General features: G+C 44.4%; 1 long non-coding RNA gene across 1 annotated transcript in view; it reads right to left on the reverse strand.

Moving 5' to 3' along the window:
- The window catches only part of LOC138984231 (uncharacterized), a 55,305-nt gene that overhangs the window by 18,978 nt on the left and 23,537 nt on the right, over window positions 1-12,790 (reverse strand). Inside the window, exon 2 of the long non-coding RNA XR_011461500.1 lies at window positions 6,607-6,751. This is a non-coding gene — a long non-coding RNA (uncharacterized lncRNA). The remainder of the gene's footprint in view (window positions 1-6,606; window positions 6,752-12,790) is intronic.

Raw genomic sequence — 12,790 nt, forward strand, 5'->3', positions numbered from 1 at the left:
TAACTTATACTTTGCTTGAGGGTAGAAAAGAACTCTCCACACAAGAAACAAACAGAAACAAACCATGGAGCACTGACCACAAACTTTCTAAAATTCAGAGAAATCAGCAAGGAAGAAAGTACAAAAATTTCACTGAGGCCAAATCATTTTTTTTAAAACTTTAGAAAAATTAGAGCTGCCCTTTGTCACAAAAGCTGAAAGGACAGAGGTTCATGACATCGTACAGGAGGCAGTGATCAAGACCATCCCCAAGAAAAAGAAATGCAGAAAGGCAAAATGGTTGTCTGAGGAGGCCTTACAAATAGCTGAGGAAAGAAGAGAAGCTAAAAGCAAAGGAGAAAAGGAAAGATATACTCATCTGAATGCAGAGTTCCAAAGAATAGCAAGGAGATAAGAAAGCCTTATTCAGTAACAATGCAATGAAATAGAGGAAAACAATAGAATGGGAAAGACTAGAGATCTCTTTAAGAAAATTAGAGATATCAAGGGAACATTTCATGCAAAGGTGGGTACAATAAAGGATAGAGACGGTATGGACCTAAGAGAAGTGGAAGATATTAAGAAAAGGTGGCAAGAATACACGGAAGTTCTATACACAAAAGATCTTAATGACCCAGATAACCACGGTGGCATGAATACTCACCTAGAGCCAGGCCATCCTGGAATGCAAAGTCAATGGCGGGGGTTAGGAAGCATCACTACAAACAAAGCTAGTGGAGGTGATGGAATTCCAGCTGAGCTATTTAAAATCCTAAAAGAAGATGCCGTGAAAGTTCTGCACTCAATATGCCAGCAAACTTGGAAAACCGAGCAATGGCCACAGGACTGGACAAGGTCAGTTTTCATTCCAATCCCAAAGAAAGGCAACACCAAAGAATGCTCAAACTACTACACAATTGCGCTCATCTTACACACTGGCAAAGTAAGGCTCAAAATTCTCCAAAGGAGGCTTCAACAGTACGTGAACCTAGAGCTTCCAGATGTTTAAGCTGAATTTAGAAAAGGCAGAGAAACCAGAGATCAAATTGCCAACATCTGTTGGATCATACAAAAAGCAAGAGAGTTCCAGAAAGACATCTATTTCTGCTTTATTGACTATACCAAAGCCTTTGACTGTGTGGATCACAATAAACTGTGGAAAATTCTTAAAGAGATGGGAATACCAGACCACCTGACCTGCCTCCTGAGAAACGTGTATGCAAGTCAAGAAGCAACCAGACATGGAACAATGGATTGGTTCCAAATTGGGAAAGTAGTACATCACGGTTATACATTTTCACCTTGCTTATTTAACCTATATGCAGAGTACATCATGCAAAATGCCAGGCTGGATGATGCACAAGCTGGAATCAAGACTGCCAGGAGAAACACCAATAACCTCAGATATGCAGATGACACCACACTTATGGCAGAAAGCAAAGAGGAACTGAAGAGCCTCTTGATGAAAGTGAAAGAGGACAGTGAAAAAGCTGGCTTAAAACTCAACATTCAAAAAACAATGATCATGGCATTTGGTCCCATCACTTCATGGCCCATAGATGGGGAAACACTGGAAACAGTGACAGATTTTCTTTTCTTCGACTCCAAAATCACTGTAGATGGTGACTATAGCCATGAAATTAAAAGACGCTTGCTCTTTGGAAGAAAAGCTATGACAAACCTAGACAGCATATTAAAAAGCAGAGACATTACTTTGCCAACAAAGGTCCATCTAATCACAGCTATGATTTTTCCAGTAGTCATGAATGGATGTGAGAGTTGGACTATAAAGAAAGTTGAATGCCAAAGAACTGATGCTTTGAACTGTGGTATTGGGGAAGACTCTTGAGAGTCCCTTGGACTGCAAAGAGATCCAACCAGTCAATCCTAAAGGAAATGAATATTCATTGGAAGGACTGATGCTGAACCTGAAGCTCCAATATTTTGGCCACCTGATGCAAAGAACTGACTCATTTGAAAATTTCCCACCTGATGCTGGGAAAGATTGAAGGTGGGAGGAGAAGGGGACAACAGAGGACGAGATGGTTGGATGGCATCACTGACTTGATGGACATGAGTTTGAGTAAGGTCTAGGAGTTTATGATAGACAGGGAAGCCTGGCATGCTGCAGTCCATGGGGTCACAAAGAGTCAGACACAATTGAGCAACTTGTCATAAAACCAAAAACCAAATGTCTGAAAAGTGATGCCTTGAAATCATTGTGGGAGATATTTAAAACATTTTTATTTAAAAAAAAAAAAAAAAGTCTTACTCAGAAGAGAAGATGGAGAGTTTTAGCAAGCTTCAATATCTAAAACAAAATATTTTTTTTTTTTTTGCATATGCCTGGAAAACTGAGTAAGAAGAAGGAAAGAGTGAGATAAAGTTTGGAATGTATGCTGTTAAGTCACTTCAGTCGTGTCCGACTCTGTGTGACCCCATAGAAGGCAGCCACCAGGCTCTCCCATCCCTGGGATTCTCCAGGCAAGAACACTGGAGTGGGTTGCCATTTCCTTCTCCAATGCGTGAAAGTGAGAAGGGAAAGTGAAGCCGCTCAGTATACTTCAACACAATTATGTTTTTTTAAAGTCTTCCATTTGTACGCTGCCCTTTAAATGGTTTCAGTGAAACAGTGTGGAGGCAGAGTTGTAATTGTTCAGTTGATCAGTCGTGTCCTTCTCTTTGTGACCCCATTGACTGCAGCATGCCAGGTTCCCTGTCCTTCACCCTCTCCCGGAGCTTGCTCAAATTCATGTCAATTGAGGTGGTGATACCATCCAACCATCCCATCCTCTGTCATCCCCTTCTCCTGCCTTCAATCTTTACCAGCATTAGGGTCTTTTCTAATGAGTTGGCGCTTTGTATCAGGTGGCCAAAGTATTGGAGCTTCAGGTTCAGCATCAGTCCTTCCAGTGAATATTCAGGACTGATTTCCCTTAGGATTGACTGGGTTGATCTCTGCAGAGTAATGGATTCAGTGACCCCTTCCCTTCAGTAGTCCTGGGTTGCTTGACCTGCGTAGGATCAGCTCCCCCGCCCTGCCCCGCCTCGCCCTGCCTCACCCCACCAGCTGGGACAATCCATGGAGAACTCACACCATCCCAGCCGAAGCGCTCTCCATCAAGGAGCTTTACAGATAATATTATCTGTAAGCAGGATTCTGAACAAGAACTTCATGAACTACTCTCCTCGTGACCCAAGTTGGGAAAGAGGGCGAAGTCTGTCTACTAGCATCAGTGGAAAATAGTGATAATAAAGACTGCAGGCTGAAGGTTCTGAAGGAGAGCAAATATACACGCATCAAGTTTGCTGTCTGACTCTTTGGAGATAGATACTGGCTTGGAATTTGAGGGTCACCAACTAACACTTTGACTTTCTCTTTAAGATAACCTGCAAGTCTCTCTCTTACCAACAAGAAAAGCAATACACTTCTAAGAAAAGCATTTAGTTTTAAGCATTAAATGAGTGTATTTTAAATGTTTATGGTATAAATGAGCATATGTGAAAAGTAGTGGAAGTGAAAGTCGTGTCTCACTCTTTGCGACCCCATGGACTGTAACCTGCCAGGTTTCTCTGTCCAAGGAATTCTCTAGGTAAGAAAAATGGAGTGGGTTGCCATTCCCTTTTCCAGGGGATCTTCCTGACTCAAGGATCAAACCCAGGTCTCTCACATTTCAGGCAGATTCTTTACTGTCTGAGCCACCAGGGAAGCCCAAATGAGGATAAACACACATACACACACAGAGACACATATAATGGTGTGGTATTATATACAAGTATAATGGTGTGATTTGAGAGGCACCAAGATAATACAAATCTCTCTCCCACCACCAAGAAAAGCGATGCACTACAGTGGAGAGGATAATGGTTGTCTCTCCTCCAAGTGAAACACAGGCAATAAAAACCAAGTTCTAGGAATTCCCTGGCTGCCCAGTGGTTACTGCTCTGCGCGTCCACTCTTGGGGGCACCAGTTCAATTTCCCTGGTGGGGGAATGAAGATCCTGCATGCCTCGCAGCATGGCCAAAAAATAATAATAATAAACTTTAAAAAATTTTTAAATAAATAAAAATAAAGTTCCTACCGGCTAGGCACAACTAATGATATATGTTCCAAGTAAGTGGCTATGTGCAGATCTGTCCTAGATCAAAGACCACAGAGAATAGATTTCAAAAATGGAAGGAATTATATTCTCATTCTTTTGAATGCCATTCACAATGTAACAACTACAAATGTTACTTACTTTTAAATTTAATTTGCGTATCCTTCAGTCTAGATTCTAGACAAACAACAAAGCAGTAGATCAAGCCCAGATTTGTAGCATTTGAGAATTTCTATGGTGCAAAGGCTTCCACCATGGCCAATTTCAAGCTTCGAACTTAACATCACAGAAAAACAGAGTTGGAAAGGGATGAGCAATAGCTCACCATTCTATAGTGTTTCCACCAGACACATACAATAGATATAAGGAATGTCAAGAGCAGAGATAATAGCAAAGAGCAGTAAAATTATCAGAAAGTGATGAGTTTTACGAATTTACTACATTTGTGTTTATTTCAATTTTTTCACGAGTTTATATAATTTAATTTTTAACAGTGCTTGTGCTCACAAAATTCCTGAAAATTGAATGATCAGCTCTTGAGAACCAGTACAGCCCCGATTTAGCACACCCCAGTCTCCATTCATTCCTGAGACCCAGCTATATTTCTGTACTTCCCTGGTAGCTCAGATGGTAAAGAATTGGCCGGCAATGCAGGAGACCTGGGTTCGATCCCAGGGTTGGGACAATCCCTTGGAGAAGGAAATGGCAACCCACTCCAGTATTCTTGCCTGGAGAATCCCATGGACAGAGGATCCTGGCGGGCTACAGTCCATGGGGTCGCAAAGAGTCAGACATGACTGAGCGACTTTCACATGAGCTATAGTTCCACTGTGATTTCAGGAGCTGGTAAATGCCCTCATCTGTTCAATCTATACTGATCACGTTGTTTTCCCGTCACCTGCAACCAAAAGAATGGAGGTATATTGAAGAGATCCCTGCCAACTAGAGTGGATGGGGACTGCTTTAAGAGGCTACTACCTCTGAAGACCACTATTCCAGTCTACCTCTATGCTGCTGCTTTTTTCTTTATTTTTTAAACTGGACTTTCTATGAAAAATCTGGCCATGCCATGCAATGGTCCCTTTAAATGTCTGCCCCAGATGCAAACTGTTTAATCAGCTGAGCGGAGCCTGCAGACCCCACAGGAGTTTGGGAGGATGTTCACAGCTCACAGCCGCTCCTGCCCTTCCCAGGAGCCCCAGCATCACTTTGTGAAACCACACAGGGTGGAGCCCAGGCTTCTCCCTGGAGAGGAAGTGGCTGCCGGAATGCCAGATGTGCCATTCCCACAGCAGCTGGTGGAGGGCCCGTCTCTCCCAGGGTGAAGAGCCGCCTCTGCAGAGACCAAGCCCCGGAAGTTCGCAAAGTTTCCACAGGCTGAGGAGAACCCAAGCCGCGCAGGGCCCCAGGCAACACAGGATGAGGAATAGAACATTATTCAGGGCTGATGCTCCCACCCACCTCCTTTGTTTCCTTCCTCTAGTGTTTGGAAAACCTGTTTAAAGAGTTATTCCGAGTGTTTTTTTTTTTTTTTTTTCCCCCAAGCCTCTAATCTGTCTTCAAAAATATCCTCAAAGAGGAAACAAAGATTGTTTGCTAGCAGTCACCAAGGGTGGAAATGGCCAGGAAAAGTCTTTCCAGTACACCTAGGAAAGAAAGCCACAAATTAGAGCTTGGGAGGGTTGGACAGACTCCAACCAGGTCCATCGGTTAGCAGGGCTCTATGTGTTCTGCTGGTTTTAAAATAAGGAGCAGCTGAAGTCCACAGTGCTCTGTGAAACCTGGGGGAGGGAAGATGAGGCCAGAGGGGAAGGAAACAGGAGAGCAAGGGCGGAGATGTTATGGATGATGGGAAGAGGAGAGAGGGCTGGATGGGAGAATCGGTATGGAGATCAAGTGTGCAGTTCATCTGAAATCTTGTGTAATGTACATTTTCTCAGGGGGGTTGAGCCGAGCCCTTCAGCTGTGCATCCGAAGTTTATTAAAAACCTGAAATTTCCCGTAATTGGACCTCATTAATAAATTCCTCAGGGTTCCAGGAGGCTCTGAAGAGGTAGAACAAGGGTCTGGACAGATGAGAGCAACAGGAGGTTGTAAGATCCCAGGCTGTGGAGTTAATTCCGTTTAATCAGCTTGGAGAAAGTCTGCATTCACAACAACCCCCAGGACGTGCGCTGAGCCCTCCACCCTCTTCAGCAGGGCAAGAGTTTTCTCTCATTCACGTCTCCCAACTTTTTAACCCCCCTATTTCCAGCCTGGGTAACTAACTGCCTCACAGATTCTACCAGCCAGCTATTAGGGACTAATGCCTCTCTTCTGTTAGGACTCTCACTGTTTCTACAGTAGGGGTGATTCCAGCAGCTGAGCCCATAAGACTGTCACCTCACAGCCTCCTCTGTTTATTTCCCATCCTCCACCGCCCACCACTGCCCTGCTCTGCCACACCCTGCTCCTCCCCTCCCATCTTTATTCCCATCTCTATTCTCAGTTGTTAGCTTGACCCCAGATTTACATGTAATCCCAAACCTTGAATTGAGTACATTAGCGCTGGCGCGTCGCCATAATAAATCTTCAGTGGTTAGTAAACGGCAAGACGGCTTGGCTTGTAATAAACCTCTTTTTCCTCTGGTAGAAAAGAGCGTCGGATGCAAAATGTCCAAGAGTCAGATACCTGGGGGAAAAAAAAGAAGGGTGAAGCCAAAGCTGGAAAACCAACTTCTGAATAGCAAAGGACAGAGGTCAAATGCAGGAATTTGGCCAGGGTTCCAAATAGTTCATTCTCATAGCATTCACATCTTGCAAATTTTCCTTCCTCTTCTTTGCATTTCAGTGAGAAATATTATCTAATAAAACCTGCTGTAAGAGGCATAGAAATATCAACCTCCACTCCCAAGGATCATCAATTTCCATCCCCAAGGATACCAAGGCATCAGCAGAGTCATCTTCTGGTAAGAGTCTTCTTCCTGCTTCATAGCTGGTACCTCCTTCTTGCTGTGTCCTCAACAGTGGAAGGGGCTGAAGTCTCTCTTGTGTAAGAGCACTAATATAAGGGCTCTTCCCTCATGACTTAAGTATCTTGCAAAGGCCCACCTCCTAATACCATCACCGTTGGGGTTAGGATTTCGACACGTAATTAGGAGTGGGGACATAAATTTTCACTGGGACTGGGGGCAAGGAAAGAGAGAGGCTTTTATTTATTTATATTTGTCTAAAAATTTTGTTTGTCTTAGTTTTTAAAACATTCATTTTTAAATCAATAAATAAACTGAACTCTGGCGATACCTCCTGTGCTGGTTGCTAACACTTTTCTGATGCCCCAGATCTCCCCTAGACAAACACAAGGTCCACCTGTTGTTATTGTTCAGTCGCTAAGTTGTGTCCGACTCTTTGCGACCCCATGGACTTCAGCGCACCTGGCTTCCCTGTCCTTCGCTATCTCCCAGAGTTTGCTCAAACTCATGTCCATTGAATTGGTGAAGCTATCTCACCATCTCATCCTCTGCTGCTGTCTTCTTTTGCCTTCAATCTTTCCCAGCATCAGGATCTTTTCCAAGGAGTTGACTCTTCGCATCAGGTGGCCAAAGTATTGGAGCTTCAGCTTTGGCATCAGTCCTTCCAATGAATATTCAGAGTTGATTTTCTCTGGGACTGACTGGTTTGATCTCCATGTAATCCAAAGGACTCTCAAGAGTCTTCTCTAGCACAATTTGAAAGCATCAGTTTTTCGGTGCTCAGCCTCTTTATGGAGGAGGGAATGGCAAACTACTGCAGTATTCTTGCCATGAAAATCCCATGAACATGAAAAATATGAAAAGGTTCACCCAGCCAGTCCCAACTGGCCAGTCCTTCAAACTGAGGAAAACCTTCCATATAGAGATATATCTATAATCAATATATCAGTATAGAGAAAACTCCGTATCAGAATAGTTGTCAAAAGACAAAAATTCAAACTTCTGATGGTCCCTTTCCCAATGACTCACTCAGAAACAGTTGAAAAAGGCTTGGTTGCCAGGCAACAAACTGGGATTTTGGGAATAAGCCGCCACTAGCTCCACCTGCGGAGAAGGCAATGGCACCCCACTCCAGCACTCTTGCCTGGAAAATCCTATGGACGGAGGAGCCTGGTAGGCTGCAGTCCATGGGGTCACGAAGAGTCGGACACGACTGAGCGACTTCACTTTCACTTTTCACTTTCATGCATTGGAGAAGGAAATGGCAACCCACTCTAGTGTTCTTGCCTAGAGAATCCCAGGGACCGGGGAGCCTGGTGGGCTGCCATCTATGGGGTCTCAGAGTCGGACATGACTGAAGCGACTTAGCAGCAGCAGCAGCAGCTCCACCTGCTTCCTTGAAGCAGGGGCTAGTCTGGGTGGGGACAGGAGCGGGGCACCACGGAGGTTGGTGGGCACAGGGGCCTCTCTCTCTTGCCTATACCACTGTGGGGAAGAGATGAGGAGGCTGAGAATCCTGCTCCAGGATATGATTCCAACTATACGATGTTTTGGAAAAGGCAAAATTATGGAGAAAGTAAAAAGATCAGTGGTTGCTAAGGGTTGGGAGTGGGGATAGGCAGAAAAAGGTGGAGCACAGAGCATGACCCTGTAATGGTGGATACATGTCCTTATACGTTTGTACAAACCTTAGAATCTACACCACCAGGAATGAATTTAAACTATGGACTGTGGGTGACTAGGATGTTTCAATGGAGGTTCATCTGTTGTAACAAATGTACCACTCTGGTGGGAGATGTTGATAATGGAGGAGACTTTGAAGGTGTGGTGGGGGGCGGGGCAGGGAATATATAAGAAATCCCTGCACCTTTCTCTCAAAAAATAAACAAAAGTATTTTATGAGATAGCAAATAATGCTTCACATATGCTTCCCAGGTGGCATAGTGTTAAAGTATCTGCCTCCCAATGAAGGAGACGAAAGAGACAAAGGTTCAATCCCTAGATAAGGAAGATCTCCTGGAGTAGGAAATGGCAACCCACTCCAGTATTCTTGCCCAGAAAATTCCATGGACAGAGGAGCCCAACAGGTTACAGTCCATAGGCTCGCAAAAAGTCAGACACAACTGAACATGCGCCTTTTTTAACCTTTTTGATGCTTGTTGGATGCTAACTAAAAGCAAATCCTTCCATAAACATTGCTAATGCATCCCCCAGGAGGAAGAACAGTGCTCATCTCTCGCCTGCTTCTTGCGGCCAGGGACACTGCGCCCTCAGGGCTTGGCCAGCTTCCACCTGGAATTTCACTCTTAAATACTTGGTGATGAAGATGGGGGTGCTTTCCTTTTTTTTAACTCCACGTATATTTATAACTTAGATTTTTACAAGAATACTTTCATGCACTGCTTCTTTAAAAATAAAATAAAATACCAATATCTTAATTCATCCCACCAACACTGAAATATATACATTTCCATATGTAAAATGGATAGCTAATGGGAAGTTGCTGTATATATAACACAGGGAGCTCAACCTGGTTCTCTGTGACAACCTAGAGGGGTGGGATGGGGTGGGGGGTGGGAGGGAATATCCAGAGGAAGGGGACATATGTATACTTATGACTGATTCAAGTTGTTGCATGACAGAAACCAACACAACATTGTAAATCGATTGCTAAGCTACTGCTAAGTCACTTCAGTCGTGTCCGACTCTGTGCGACCCCATAGACGGCAGCCCACCAGGCTCCCCCGTCCCTGGGATTCTCCAGGCAAGAACACTGGAGTGGGTTCCCATTTCCTTCTCCAATGCATGAAAGTGAAAAGTGAAAGTGAAGTCGCTCAGTCGTGTCCGACTCTTAGCGACCCCATGGACTGCAGCCTACCAGGCTCCTCCATCCATGGGATTTTCCAGGCAAGAGTACTGGAGTGGGGTGCCATTGCCTTCTCCATGTAAAGCAATTATCCTCCAATTAAAAATAAACTTTAAAAACTAAAATAAATAGAACTTGGCAGTATTATATTAGTTAAGCCTCTGACTTCAATTATAAACCAGATATCTGCTCAAGCCTTTCTGCTCTCTTAGACTTATTAACCTTGGCTTAAACCTGCCTTCTGAGGCTTGAAATAGGTCCATCCCTTCCCCACAATTGTCCTGCCTCCATCCCTCATTCTCCTCTTTGCCTGGGCCCCACAACCTCCCTGTGCAATGCTTCAACGGAATACCACACCAGGATGTTCTCAGACCCCACTGTCTTCTCTGGTCTCATGATAAACCCAGGAATTTCACAAGGTTAGTAACTCTCTCGGGCACGATGAGAAGGCATAGCTGGTCTCTCCACCATTTTCAGCCCCTGAGGCAGCGGAGTCCACATTCTCTCACTGTCTGCCTTTCTCAGCTCTCTCAGGAACTCTGATGAATCCATTTCTTCCCATTTGAACAGAAACTAACTCCAGCTAGCTTAAACCAAGAGAAGTATGTCATGACGGTACTGGGGGTCTCAGGAAATTTAGACAGACTGTAAGAGGAAATGGGAAGTCTGAGGAGGACCATCTCTGTGTCTCCTCTTTGCTTATACATCTGCATTCTTCTCTCTCTACTGCCCATTTCCTTTGCTTCTCCACCATATGAGGGGATGTGGTTTACCTTAGTAAACCAAGTGTCCAGCTAGAAGAAAGACAAACTGGCTGCCTCAGAATCCCAGTCCCAAATTCCTGGGAAAGAGTGTCAGTTAGTCCCTTGTCTATCACCAGCCAGAAGAAAGAAGGTCTTATAGCAGCAGGTCATGTGAAAGGGGAATTGTTCACAGCTAGGCATCTGGTCCCATCACTTCATGGGAAATAGATGGGGAAACAGTGGAAACAGTGTCAGACTTTATTTTTCTGGGCTCCAAAATCACTGCAGATGGTGATTGCAGCCATGAAATTAAAAGACACTTGCTCCTTGGAAGGAAAGTTATGACCAACCTAGATAGCATATTCAAAAGCAGAGACATTACTTTGCCAACAAAGGTCCATCTAGTCAAGGCTATGGTTTTTCCTGTGGTCATGTATGGATGTGAGAGTTGGACTGTGAAGAAAGCTGAGTGCCAAAAAATTGATGCTTTTGAACTGTGGTGTTGGAGAAGACTCTTGAGAGTCCCTTGGACTGCAAGGAGATCCAACCAATCCATTCTAAGGAGATCAGTCCTCGGTGTTCTTTGGAAGGACTGATGCTAAAGCTGAAACTCCAGTACTTTGGCCACCTCATGCGAAGAGTTGACTCACTGGAAAAGACTCTGATACTGGGAGGGATTGGGGGCAGGAGACGGGGACGACAGAGAATGAGATGGCTGGATGGCATCATTGACTCAATGGACAAGAGTTTGGGTGAACTCTGGGAGTTGGTGATAGACAGGGAGGCCTGGCACGCTGCTATTCTGGGGTCGGAAAGAGTGACACAACTGAGCGACTGAACTGAACTGAACTGAACTGAGGCACCCTCGGGTGTGTATGTATCACAGTCTTACAGAATAGAATAGACAAGTAATATTCTTTCTAGGATTTGAGATTTGATTACGTTTTCAAGAAAGCCATTTTTTCTATTTTTACTGAAGTGGAACAAACCATAGACTTTGAGATGAGATACATTTTCTTTTGAGTCTTAGTCACTTAATAACTGTACAGTGTTGAGACAATCACTTAACCTCTCTGATCCTCAATGCCCTTGATTATGACATGCATTCAGAGGGTGATTGTGGGTGGGGGATGATACCAGTTTTCTGAAGTACCCGCTTCACTGTGGGTTCTCAGTAAAGGCTGATTTCTTTTTTTATTTAGGCTCTTAATAGTGAGAGTAATCCTTGTATAACGTCATCTGTCCATGTCACTCCCCTGCTTAAAGTCTTTCTGGGGCTTCCCATACCCTCAGAATAAAGTCCTATCTCCTGAAGATAATACAAAAAGCCCTGAAAGATCTGCAGTCCACACTATCACTCTCCATCACACTCATGCCAGCTACACTTGCAGTTCCCAGCTCTCATCCTGCTCTCTCTCCTTCCTGGTTCTTCTTCCCACCCAAATCTGAAACTGGGTCTGCCTAATGTCTACTCCTTCTTGGGCACTTTTCCTGGGAAAGTCTTCCTTGGCTATCACTTCCACCCACAAGACTATACTAAGAATCCCTCCCAAATGCTACTAATCAGGAACTTTCCTCAGCTTCCCTGGGAACCAGCCTACCCAACTTAAAAGTTCTAGCGAGTTTGCATTAGAAAATAGCCCAGTCCACTGCTAATTTCCAGAAGGTTCCACCACTCTCATCCCAACTGACAACAGAGCTGAAAATGACTCCCCAGGACTTCCACCCAGTAGTCTTAGCATTTACCCTGGTGGTTGTTGTTCAGTCACTCAGTCATGTCAGACTCTTTGCAACCCCATGAACTGCAGCACGCTGGGCATTCCTGTCCTTCACCATCTCCCAGAGCTTGCCCAAGTTCATGTCCATTGAGTTGGTGATGTCATCCAATCATTTCATCCTCTGTTGCCCCCTTCTTCTCCTGCTCTCAATCTTTCCTATCATCATGGTCTCTTCTAATGAGTTGGCTCTTTGCATCAGGTGGCCAAAGTATTAGAGCTTCAGGTTCAGCATCAGTCCTTTCAATGAATATTCAAGGTTGAATTCCTTTAGGATGGACCAGTTTGCTCTCCTTACTGTCCAAGGGACTGTCAAGAGTCTTCTCCAGGACCACAGTTCAAAAGTATCAATTCTTCCGTGTTCACCCTTCTTTA

This window comes from Bos mutus, chromosome 20, assembly GCF_027580195.1.
Source record: "Bos mutus isolate GX-2022 chromosome 20, NWIPB_WYAK_1.1, whole genome shotgun sequence".
Lineage (NCBI taxonomy): Eukaryota > Metazoa > Chordata > Mammalia > Artiodactyla > Bovidae > Bos > Bos mutus.